The sequence below is a fragment of the Pararge aegeria genome, chromosome 21 (genome assembly GCF_905163445.1).
Source record: "Pararge aegeria chromosome 21, ilParAegt1.1, whole genome shotgun sequence".
NCBI lineage: Eukaryota > Metazoa > Arthropoda > Insecta > Lepidoptera > Nymphalidae > Pararge > Pararge aegeria.
The window spans coordinates 16,957,449-16,970,685 of record NC_053200.1 but is presented as its reverse complement, the minus strand read 5'-3'; positions in this window follow the sequence as shown (position 1 = coordinate 16,970,685).

Sequence of the window (13,237 nt, the reverse complement as noted above, 5' to 3'; positions counted from 1 at the left end):
AAATAATTGTTATTTTACAATATCTTTTAATATGAATAAGAGTACTTTGTATTGGTACGTTTTGTTTTTTGTTTTTTTTATTTTTTAAACGGAACTGAACCTAAGTGACCGGCCTGCGGCCGGGCACCCGTCTTTTTCATGTTCTAACCTAACCTAACCTATCCAAACCTTTTAAAACTAGTTTGGATTCCTTTAGACCTCAGCCCACCGGCAACTACGACTAACTAAACACTGATCTAGCTATCTGGCTTTCATCAGTGCATCAACAGCAGCATAACTAGTATTAAAATAGTAATGAGTTTTTATTAATGCATATATTCACATTCAATCTTGAATCTAAAGTCTAAAGGTGTCAAAACTAGATTTAGGTTAGGTTAGGTTAGAACATGAATACGAGGGGTGCCCGGCCACAGGCCGGGCACTTGGGTTCAGTTCAGTCAAAAATTATATATTATTTACTATTATTTATATTTGAATGAGAATGAAAAATAGCAATTATTTTGAATAGTTTTCAGAATGAGACAGACGGGTGTGGTAGGGTAAAATCTCCAATTTAAAGTTCCCTTATTGCGTATATGTTATGTGTGTTTGCATAGTAGTTTTCTATTAAAATGGTAAGCGGTTCGTGTAACGATCTTGCGCGTCTATATTTACAAGTGTGTGGGCAGTTCGCGTATTGATTATTCGATGACGAGACCTCGTAAGAGTCCCGTATCGTTATTTTTCGTCACTACCTACCCGTACCTCCCCCCCCGTGCAGGGAGTGGGTAATTTGCGCGCCTGCTGCCTTCCTTGGATGTGGTAGCAGTTTCTCAGGCTCCCTCACCGGAATCGAACCCTGATTCCCCGTTACCCGCGACAAATAATGGTAGTCGCAGAAACTCATTCCGATTACGAGACCTCGTAAGAGTCCCGTATCGTTATTTTTCGTCACTACCTACCCCCTTACCTCCCCCCGTGCGGGGTACAATATTGATATGATATTAAAAAAATACCATTAATAAATAACATAATAAAAGACCACCACTTTTATAGAGACATAACGCCACATAATTATAAAAAGTATAGTGTGTGGATCTAATCAACCACCACTGGCACCAGACCCTCAATGCCCTTAAATTTTACCTCGTTAAAATATTTAAAGTGTACTAATTCCGATTGCGAGACCTCGTAAGAGTCCCGTATCGTTATTTTTCGTCACTACCTACCCGTACCTCCCCCCTGTGCGGGGTACAATATTGATATGATATTAAAAAAATAATACCATTAATAAATAACATAATAAAAGACCACCACTTTTATAGAGACATAACGCCACTGTGTGGCGCCGCCATCAGTCTCCTTAGACTCGGTACTTTGTCGTCGCCGTCGACTTCGCACCTTCGCCCCATATAGTAGTGGCGCGGCGCGACGGGCCTAATGTGTAAGTGAAAAAAAAAAAAAAAAAAAAAATTAAAATAATTGTTATTTTACAATATCTTTTAATATGAATAAGAGTACTTTGTATTGGTACGTTTTGTTTTTTGTTTTTTTTATTTTTTAAACGGAACTGAACCTAAGTGACCGGCCTGCGGCCGGGCACCCGTCTTTTTCATGTTCTAACCTAACCTAACCTATCCAAACCTTTTAAAACTAGTTTGGATTCCTTTAGACCTCAGCCCACCGGCAACTACGACTAACTAAACACTGATCTAGCTATCTGGCTTTCATCAGTGCATCAACAGCAGCATAACTAGTATTAAAATAGTAATGAGTTTTTATTAATGCATATATTCACATTCAATCTTGAATCTAAAGTCTAAAGGTGTCAAAACTAGATTTAGGTTAGGTTAGGTTAGAACATGAATACGAGGGGTGCCCGGCCACAGGCCGGGCACTTGGGTTCAGTTCAGTCAAAAATTATATATTATTTACTATTATTTATATTTGAATGAGAATGAAAAATAGCAATTATTTTGAATAGTTTTCAGAATGAGACAGACGGGTGTGGTAGGGTAAAATCTCCAATTTAAAGTTCCCTTATTGCGTATATGTTATGTGTGTTTGCATAGTAGTTTACTATTAAAATGGTAAGCGGTTCGTGTAACGATCTTGCGCGTCTATATTTACAAGTGTGTGGGCAGTTCGCGTATTGATTATTCGATGACGAGACCTCGTAAGAGTCCCGTATCGTTATTTTTCGTCACTACCTACCCGTACCTCCCCCCCCGTGCAGGGAGTGGGTAATTTGCGCGCCTGCTGCCTTCCTTGGATGTAGTAGCAGTTTCTCAGGCTCCCTCACCGGAATCGAACCCTGATTCCCCGTTACCCGCGACAAACAATGGTAGTCGCAGAAACTCATTCCGATTACGAGACCTCGTAAGAGTCCCGTATCGTTATTTTTCGTCACTACCTACCCCTTACCTCCCCCCGTGCGGGGTACAATATTGATATGATATTAAAAAAATACCATTAATAAATAACATAATAAAAGACCACCACTTTTATAGAGACATAACGCCACATAATTATAAAAAGTATAGTGTGTGGATCTAATCAACCACCACTGGCACCAGACCCTCAATGCCCTTAAATTTTACCTCGTTAAAATATTTAAAGTGTACTCATTCCGATTGCGAGACCTCGTAAGAGTCCCGTATCGTTATTTTTCGTCACTACCTACCCGTACCTCCCCCCTGTGCGGGGTACAATATTGATATGATATTAAAAAAATAATACCATTAATAAATAACATAATAAAAGACCACCACTTTTATAGAGACATAACGCCACTGTGTGGCGCCGCCATCAGTCTCCTTAGACTCGGTACTTTGTCGTCGCCGTCGACTTCGCACCTTTGCCCCATATAGTAGTGGCGCGGCGCGACGGGCCTAATGTGTAAGTGAAAAAAAAAAAAAAAAAATTAAAATAATTGTTATTTTACAATATCTTTTAATATGAATAAGAGTACTTTGTATTGGTACGTTTTGTTTTTTGTTTTTTTTATTTTTTAAACGGAACTGAACCTAAGTGACCGGCCTGCGGCCGGGCACCCGTCTTTTTCATGTTCTAACCTAACCTAACCTATCCAAACCTTTTAAAACTAGTTTGGATTCCTTTAGACCTCAGCCCACCGGCAACTACGACTAACTAAACACTGATCTAGCTATCTGGCTTTCATCAGTGCATCAACAGCAGCATAACTAGTATTAAAATAGTAATGAGTTTTTATTAATGCATATATTCACATTCAATCTTGAATCTAAAGTCTAAAGGTGTCAAAACTAGATTTAGGTTAGGTTAGGTTAGAACATGAATACGAGGGGTGCCCGGCCACAGGCCGGGCACTTGGGTTCAGTTCAGTCAAAAATTATATATTATTTACTATTATTTATATTTGAATGAGAATGAAAAATAGCAATTATTTTGAATAGTTTTCAGAATGAGACAGACGGGTGTGGTAGGGTAAAATCTCCAATTTAAAGTTCCCTTATTGCGTATATGTTATGTGTGTTTGCATAGTAGTTTACTATTAAAATGGTAAGCGGTTCGTGTAACGATCTTGCGCGTCTATATTTACAAGTGTGTGGGCAGTTCGCGTATTGATTATTCGATGACGAGACCTCGTAAGAGTCCCGTATCGTTATTTTTCGTCACTACCTACCCGTACCTCCCCCCCCGTGCAGGGAGTGGGTAATTTGCGCGCCTGCTGCCTTCCTTGGATGTGGTAGCAGTTTCTCAGGCTCCATCACCGGAATCGAACCCTGATTCCCCGTTACCCGCGACAAACAATGGTAGTCGCAGAAACTCATTCCGATTACGAGACCTCGTAAGAGTCCCGTATCGTTATTTTTCGTCACTACCTACCCGTACCTCCCCCCTGTGCGGGGTACAATATTGATATGATATTAAAAAAATAATACCATTAATAAATAACATAATAAAAGACCACCACTTTTATAGAGACATAACGCCACTGTGTGGCGCCGCCATCAGTCTCCTTAGACTCGGTACTTTGTCGTCGCCGTCGACTTCGCACCTTCGCCCCATATAGTAGTAGCGCGGCGCGACGGGCCTAATGTGTAAGTGAAAAAAAAAAAAAAAAAAATTAAAATAATTGTTATTTTACAATATCTTTTAATATGAATAAGAGTACTATGTATTGGTACGTTTTGTTTTTTGTTTTTTTTATTTTTTAAACGGAACTGAACCTAAGTGACCGGCCTGCGGCCGGGCACCCGTCTTTTTCATGTTCTAACCTAACCTAACCTATCCAAACCTTTTAAAACTAGTTTGGATTCCTTTAGACCTCAGCCCACCGGCAACTACGACTAACTAAACACTGATCTAGCTATCTGGCTTTCATCAGTGCATCAACAGCAGCATAACTAGTATTAAAATAGTAATGAGTTTTTATTAATGCATATATTCACATTCAATCTTGAATCTAAAGTCTAAAGGTGTCAAAACTAGATTTAGGTTAGGTTAGGTTAGAACATGAATACGAGGGGTGCCCGGCCACAGGCCGGGCACTTGGGTTCAGTTCAGTCAAAAATTATATATTATTTACTATTATTTATATTTGAATGAGAATGAAAAATAGCAATTATTTTGAATAGTTTTCAGAATGAGACAGACGGGTGTGGTAGGGTAAAATCTCCAATTTAAAGTTCCCTTATTGCGTATATGTTATGTGTGTTTGCATAGTAGTTTACTATTAAAATGTTAAGCGGTTCGTGTAACGATCTTGCGCGTCTATATTTACAAGTGTGTGGGCAGTTCGCGTATTGATTATTCGATGACGAGACCTCGTAAGAGTCCCGTATCGTTATTTTTCGTCACTACCTACCCGTACCTCCCCCCCCGTGCAGGGAGTGGGTAATTTGCGCGCCTGCTGCCTTCCTTGGATGTGGTAGCAGTTTCTCAGGCTCCATCACCGGAATCGAACCCTGATTCCCCGTTACCCGCGACAAACAATGGTAGTCGCAGAAACTCATTCCGATTACGAGACCTCGTAAGAGTCCCGTATCGTTATTTTTCGTCACTACCTACCCCTTACCTCCCCCCGTGCGGGGTACAATATTGATATGATATTAAAAAAATACCATTAATAAATAACATAATAAAAGACCACCACTTTTATAGAGACATAACGCCACATAATTATAAAAAGTATAGTGTGTGGATCTAATCAACCACCACTGGCACCAGACCCTCAATGCCCTTAAATTTTACCTCGTTAAAATATTTAAAGTGTACTCATTCCGATTGCGAGACCTCGTAAGAGTCCCGTATCGTTATTTTTCGTCACTACCTACCCGTACCTCCCCCCTGTGCGGGGTACAATATTGATATGATATTAAAAAAATAATACCATTAATAAATAACATAATAAAAGACCACCACTTTTATAGAGACATAACGCCACTGTGTGGCGCCGCCATCAGTCTCCTTAGACTCGGTACTTTGTCGTCGCCGTCGACTTCGCACCTTTGCCCCATATAGTAGTGGCGCGGCGCGACGGGCCTAATGTGTAAGTGAAAAAAAAAAAAAAAAAATTAAAATAATTGTTATTTTACAATATCTTTTAATATGAATAAGAGTACTTTGTATTGGTACGTTTTGTTTTTTGTTTTTTTTATTTTTTAAACGGAACTGAACCTAAGTGACCGGCCTGCGGCCGGGCACCCGTCTTTTTCATGTTCTAACCTAACCTAACCTATCCAAACCTTTTAAAACTAGTTTGGATTCCTTTAGACCTCAGCCCACCGGCAACTACGACTAACTAAACACTGATCTAGCTATCTGGCTTTCATCAGTGCATCAACAGCAGCATAACTAGTATTAAAATAGTAATGAGTTTTTATTAATGCATATATTCACATTCAATCTTGAATCTAAAGTCTAAAGGTGTCAAAACTAGATTTAGGTTAGGTTAGGTTAGAACATGAATACGAGGGGTGCCCGGCCACAGGCCGGGCACTTGGGTTCAGTTCAGTCAAAAATTATATATTATTTACTATTATTTATATTTGAATGAGAATGAAAAATAGCAATTATTTTGAATAGTTTTCAGAATGAGACAGACGGGTGTGGTAGGGTAAAATCTCCAATTTAAAGTTCCCTTATTGCGTATATGTTATGTGTGTTTGCATAGTAGTTTACTATTAAAATGGTAAGCGGTTCGTGTAACGATCTTGCGCGTCTATATTTACAAGTGTGTGGGCAGTTCGCGTATTGATTATTCGATGACGAGACCTCGTAAGAGTCCCGTATCGTTATTTTTCGTCACTACCTACCCGTACCTCCCCCCCCGTGCAGGGAGTGGGTAATTTGCGCGCCTGCTGCCTTCCTTGGATGTGGTAGCAGTTTCTCAGGCTCCATCACCGGAATCGAACCCTGATTCCCCGTTACCCGCGACAAACAATGGTAGTCGCAGAAACTCATTCCGATTACGAGACCTCGTAAGAGTCCCGTATCGTTATTTTTCGTCACTACCTACCCCTTACCTCCCCCCGTGCGGGGTACAATATTGATATGATATTAAAAAAATACCATTAATAAATAACATAATAAAAGACCACCACTTTTATAGAGACATAACGCCACATAATTATAAAAAGTATAGTGTGTGGATCTAATCAACCACCACTGGCACCAGACCCTCAATGCCCTTAAATTTTACCTCGTTAAAATATTTAAAGTGTACTCATTCCGATTGCGAGACCTCGTAAGAGTCCCGTATCGTTATTTTTCGTCACTACCTACCCGTACCTCCCCCCTGTGCGGGGTACAATATTGATATGATATTAAAAAAATAATACCATTAATAAATAACATAATAAAAGACCACCACTTTTATAGAGACATAACGCCACTGTGTGGCGCCGCCATCAGTCTCCTTAGACTCGGTACTTTGTCGTCGCCGTCGACTTCGCACCTTTGCCCCATATAGTAGTGGCGCGGCGCGACGGGCCTAATGTGTAAGTGAAAAAAAAAAAAAAAAAATTAAAATAATTGTTATTTTACAATATCTTTTAATATGAATAAGAGTACTTTGTATTGGTACGTTTTGTTTTTTGTTTTTTTTATTTTTTAAACGGAACTGAACCTAAGTGACCGGCCTGCGGCCGGGCACCCGTCTTTTTCATGTTCTAACCTAACCTAACCTATCCAAACCTTTTAAAACTAGTTTGGATTCCTTTAGACCTCAGCCCACCGGCAACTACGACTAACTAAACACTGATCTAGCTATCTGGCTTTCATCAGTGCATCAACAGCAGCATAACTAGTATTAAAATAGTAATGAGTTTTTATTAATGCATATATTCACATTCAATCTTGAATCTAAAGTCTAAAGGTGTCAAAACTAGATTTAGGTTAGGTTAGGTTAGAACATGAATACGAGGGGTGCCCGGCCACAGGCCGGGCACTTGGGTTCAGTTCAGTCAAAAATTATATATTATTTACTATTATTTATATTTGAATGAGAATGAAAAATAGCAATTATTTTGAATAGTTTTCAGAATGAGACAGACGGGTGTGGTAGGGTAAAATCTCCAATTTAAAGTTCCCTTATTGCGTATATGTTATGTGTGTTTGCATAGTAGTTTACTATTAAAATGGTAAGCGGTTCGTGTAACGATCTTGCGCGTCTATATTTACAAGTGTGTGGGCAGTTCGCGTATTGATTATTCGATGACGAGACCTCGTAAGAGTCCCGTATCGTTATTTTTCGTCACTACCTACCCGTACCTCCCCCCCCGTGCAGGGAGTGGGTAATTTGCGCGCCTGCTGCCTTCCTTGGATGTGGTAGCAGTTTCTCAGGCTCCATCACCGGAATCGAACCCTGATTCCCCGTTACCCGCGACAAACAATGGTAGTCGCAGAAACTCATTCCGATTACGAGACCTCGTAAGAGTCCCGTATCGTTATTTTTCGTCACTACCTACCCGTACCTCCCCCCTGTGCGGGGTACAATATTGATATGATATTAAAAAAATAATACCATTAATAAATAACATAATAAAAGACCACCACTTTTATAGAGACATAACGCCACTGTGTGGCGCCGCCATCAGTCTCCTTAGACTCGGTACTTTGTCGTCGCCGTCGACTTCGCACCTTCGCCCCATATAGTAGTAGCGCGGCGCGACGGGCCTAATGTGTAAGTGAAAAAAAAAAAAAAAAAAATTAAAATAATTGTTATTTTACAATATCTTTTAATATGAATAAGAGTACTATGTATTGGTACGTTTTGTTTTTTGTTTTTTTTATTTTTTAAACGGAACTGAACCTAAGTGACCGGCCTGCGGCCGGGCACCCGTCTTTTTCATGTTCTAACCTAACCTAACCTATCCAAACCTTTTAAAACTAGTTTGGATTCCTTTAGACCTCAGCCCACCGGCAACTACGACTAACTAAACACTGATCTAGCTATCTGGCTTTCATCAGTGCATCAACAGCAGCATAACTAGTATTAAAATAGTAATGAGTTTTTATTAATGCATATATTCACATTCAATCTTGAATCTAAAGTCTAAAGGTGTCAAAACTAGATTTAGGTTAGGTTAGGTTAGAACATGAATACGAGGGGTGCCCGGCCACAGGCCGGGCACTTGGGTTCAGTTCAGTCAAAAATTATATATTATTTACTATTATTTATATTTGAATGAGAATGAAAAATAGCAATTATTTTGAATAGTTTTCAGAATGAGACAGACGGGTGTGGTAGGGTAAAATCTCCAATTTAAAGTTCCCTTATTGCGTATATGTTATGTGTGTTTGCATAGTAGTTTACTATTAAAATGGTAAGCGGTTCGTGTAACGATCTTGCGCGTCTATATTTACAAGTGTGTGGGCAGTTCGCGTATTGATTATTCGATGACGAGACCTCGTAAGAGTCCCGTATCGTTATTTTTCGTCACTACCTACCCGTACCTCCCCCCCCGTGCAGGGAGTGGGTAATTTGCGCGCCTGCTGCCTTCCTTGGATGTGGTAGCAGTTTCTCAGGCTCCATCACCGGAATCGAACCCTGATTCCCCGTTACCCGCGACAAACAATGGTAGTCGCAGAAACTCATTCCGATTACGAGACCTCGTAAGAGTCCCGTATCGTTATTTTTCGTCACTACCTACCCGTACCTCCCCCCTGTGCGGGGTACAATATTGATATGATATTAAAAAAATAATACTATTAATAAATAACATAATAAAAGACCACCACTTTTATAGAGACATAACGCCACTGTGTGGCGCCGCCATCAGTCTCCTTAGACTCGGTACTTTGTCGTCGCCGTCGACTTCGCACCTTCGCCCCATATAGTAGTGGCGCGGCGCGACGGGCCTAATGTGTAAGTGAAAAAAAAAAAAAAAAAAATTAAAATAATTGTTATTTTACAATATCTTTTAATATGAATAAGAGTACTTTGTATTGGTACGTTTTGTTTTTTGTTTTTTTTATTTTTTAAACGGAACTGAACCTAAGTGACCGGCCTGCGGCCGGGCACCCGTCTTTTTCATGTTCTAACCTAACCTAACCTATCCAAACCTTTTAAAACTAGTTTGGATTCCTTTAGACCTCAGCCCACCGGCAACTACGACTAACTAAACACTGATCTAGCTATCTGGCTTTCATCAGTGCATCAACAGCAGCATAACTAGTATTAAAATAGTAATGAGTTTTTATTAATGCATATATTCACATTCAATCTTGAATCTAAAGTCTAAAGGTGTCAAAACTAGATTTAGGTTAGGTTAGGTTAGAACATGAATACGAGGGGTGCCCGGCCACAGGCCGGGCACTTGGGTTCAGTTCAGTCAAAAATTATATATTATTTACTATTATTTATATTTGAATGAGAATGAAAAATAGCAATTATTTTGAATAGTTTTCAGAATGAGACAGACGGGTGTGGTAGGGTAAAATCTCCAATTTAAAGTTCCCTTATTGCGTATATGTTATGTGTGTTTGCATAGTAGTTTACTATTAAAATGGTAAGCGGTTCGTGTAACGATCTTGCGCGTCTATATTTAAAAGTGTGTGGGCAGTTCGCGTATTGATTATTCGATGACGAGACCTCGTAAGAGTCCCGTATCGTTATTTTTCGTCACTACCTACCCGTACCTCCCCCCCCGTGCAGGGAGTGGGTAATTTGCGCGCCTGCTGCCTTCCTTGGATGTGGTAGCAGTTTCTCAGGCTCCCTCACCGGAATCGAACCCTGATTCCCCGTTACCCGCGACAAACAATGGTAGTCGCAGAAACTCATTCCGATTACGAGACCTCGTAAGAGTCCCGTATCGTTATTTTTCGTCACTACCTACCCCCTTACCTCCCCCCGTGCGGGGTACAATATTGATATGATATTAAAAAAATACCATTAATAAATAACATAATAAAAGACCACCACTTTTATAGAGACATAACGCCACATAATTATAAAAAGTATAGTGTGTGGATCTAATCAACCACCACTGGCACCAGACCCTCAATGCCCTTAAATTTTACCTCGTTAAAATATTTAAAGTGTACTCATTCCGATTGCGAGACCTCGTAAGAGTCCCGTATCGTTATTTTTCGTCACTACCTACCCGTACCTCCCCCCTGTGCGGGGTACAATATTGATATGATATTAAAAAAATAATACCATTAATAAATAACATAATAAAAGACCACCACTTTTATAGAGACATAACGCCACTGTGTGGCGCCGCCATCAGTCTCCTTAGACTCGGTACTTTGTCGTCGCCGTCGACTTCGCACCTTCGCCCCATATAGTAGTGGCGCGGCGCGACGGGCCTAATGTGTAAGTGAAAAAAAAAAAAAAAAAAATTAAAATAATTGTTATTTTACAATATCTTTTAATATGAATAAGAGTACTTTGTATTGGTACGTTTTGTTTTTTGTTTTTTTTATTTTTTAAACGGAACTGAACCTAAGTGACCGGCCTGCGGCCGGGCACCCGTCTTTTTCATGTTCTAACCTAACCTAACCTATCCAAACCTTTTAAAACTAGTTTGGATTCCTTTAGACCTCAGCCCACCGGCAACTACGACTAACTAAACACTGATCTAGCTATCTGGCTTTCATCAGTGCATCAACAGCAGCATAACTAGTATTAAAATAGTAATGAGTTTTTATTAATGCATATATTCACATTCAATCTTGAATCTAAAGTCTAAAGGTGTCAAAACTAGATTTAGGTTAGGTTAGGTTAGAACATGAATACGAGGGGTGCCCGGCCACAGGCCGGGCACTTGGGTTCAGTTCAGTCAAAAATTATATATTATTTACTATTATTTATATTTGAATGAGAATGAAAAATAGCAATTATTTTGAATAGTTTTCAGAATGAGACAGACGGGTGTGGTAGGGTAAAATCTCCAATTTAAAGTTCCCTTATTGCGTATATGTTATGTGTGTTTGCATAGTAGTTTACTATTAAAATGGTAAGCGGTTCGTGTAACGATCTTGCGCGTCTATATTTACAAGTGTGTGGGCAGTTCGCGTATTGATTATTCGATGACGAGACCTCGTAAGAGTCCCGTATCGTTATTTTTCGTCACTACCTACCCGTACCTCCCCCCCCGTGCAGGGAGTGGGTAATTTGCGCGCCTGCTGCCTTCCTTGGATGTGGTAGCAGTTTCTCAGGCTCCCTCACCGGAATCGAACCCTGATTCCCCGTTACCCGCGACAAACAATGGTAGTCGCAGAAACTCATTCCGATTACGAGACCTCGTAAGAGTCCCGTATCGTTATTTTTCGTCACTACCTACCCCCTTACCTCCCCCCGTGCGATATTGATATGAATTAAAAAAATACCATTAATAAATAACATAATAAAAGACCACCACTTTTATAGAGACATAACGCCACATAATTATAAAAAGTATAGTGTGTGGATCTAATCAACCACCACTGGCACCAGACCCTCAATGCCCTTAAATTTTACCTCGTTAAAATATTTAAAGTGTACTCATTCCGATTGCGAGACCTCGTAAGAGTCCCCGTATCGTTATTTTTCGTCACTACCTACCCGTACCTCCCCCCTGTGCGGGGTACAATATTGATATGATATTAAAAAAATAATACCATTAATAAATAACATAAATAAAAGACCACCACTTTTATAGAGACATAACGCCACTGTGTGGCGCCGCCATCAGTCTCCTTAGACTCGGTACTTTGTCGTCGCCGTCGACTTCGCACCTTCGCCCTATATAGTAGTGGCGCGGCGCGACGGGCCTAATGTGTAAGTGAAAAAAAAAAAAAAAAAAATTAAAATAATTGTTAATTTACTATATCTTTTAATATGAATAAGAGTACTTTGTATTGGTACGTTTTGTTTTTTGTTTTTTTTATTTTTTAAACGGAACTGAACCTAAGTGACCGGCCTGCGGCCGGGCACCGTCTCTTTTTCATGTTCTAACCTAACCTAACCTATCCAAACCCTTTTAAAACTAGTTTGGATTCCTTTAGACCTCAGCCCACCGGCAACTACGACTAACTAAACACTGATCTAGCTATCTGGCTTTCATCAGTGCATCAACAGCAGCATAACTAGTATTAAAATAGTAATGAGTTTTTATTAATGCATATATTCACATTCAATCTTGAATCTAAAGTCTAAAGGTGTCAAAACTAGATTTAGGTTAGGTTAGGTTAGAACATGAATACGAGGGGTGCCCGGCCACAGGCCGGGCACTTGGGTTCAGTTCAGTCAAAAATTATATATTATTTACTATTATTTATATTTGAATGAGAATGAAAAATAGCAATTATTTTGAATAGTTTTCAGAATGAGACAGACGGGTGTGGTAGGGTAAAATCTCCAATTTAAAGTTCCCTTATTGCGTATATGTTATGTGTGTTTGCATAGTAGTTTTCTATTAAAATGGTAAGCGGTTCGTGTAACGATCTGCGCGTCTATATTTACAAGTGTGTGGGCAGTTCGCGTATGGATTATTCGATGACGAGACCTCGTAAGAGTCCCGTATCGTTATTTTTCGTCACTACCTACCCGTACCTCCCCCCCCGTGCAGGGAGTGGGTAATTTGCGCGCCTGCTGCCTTCCTTGGATGTGGTAGCAGTTTCTCAGGCTCCTCACCGGAATCGAACCCTGATTCCCCGTTACCCGCGACAAACAATGGTAGTCGCAGAAACTCATTCCGATTACGAGACCTCGTAAGAGTCCCGTATCGTTATTTTTTCGTCACTACCTACCCCCTTACCTCCCCCCGTGCGGGGTACAATATTGATA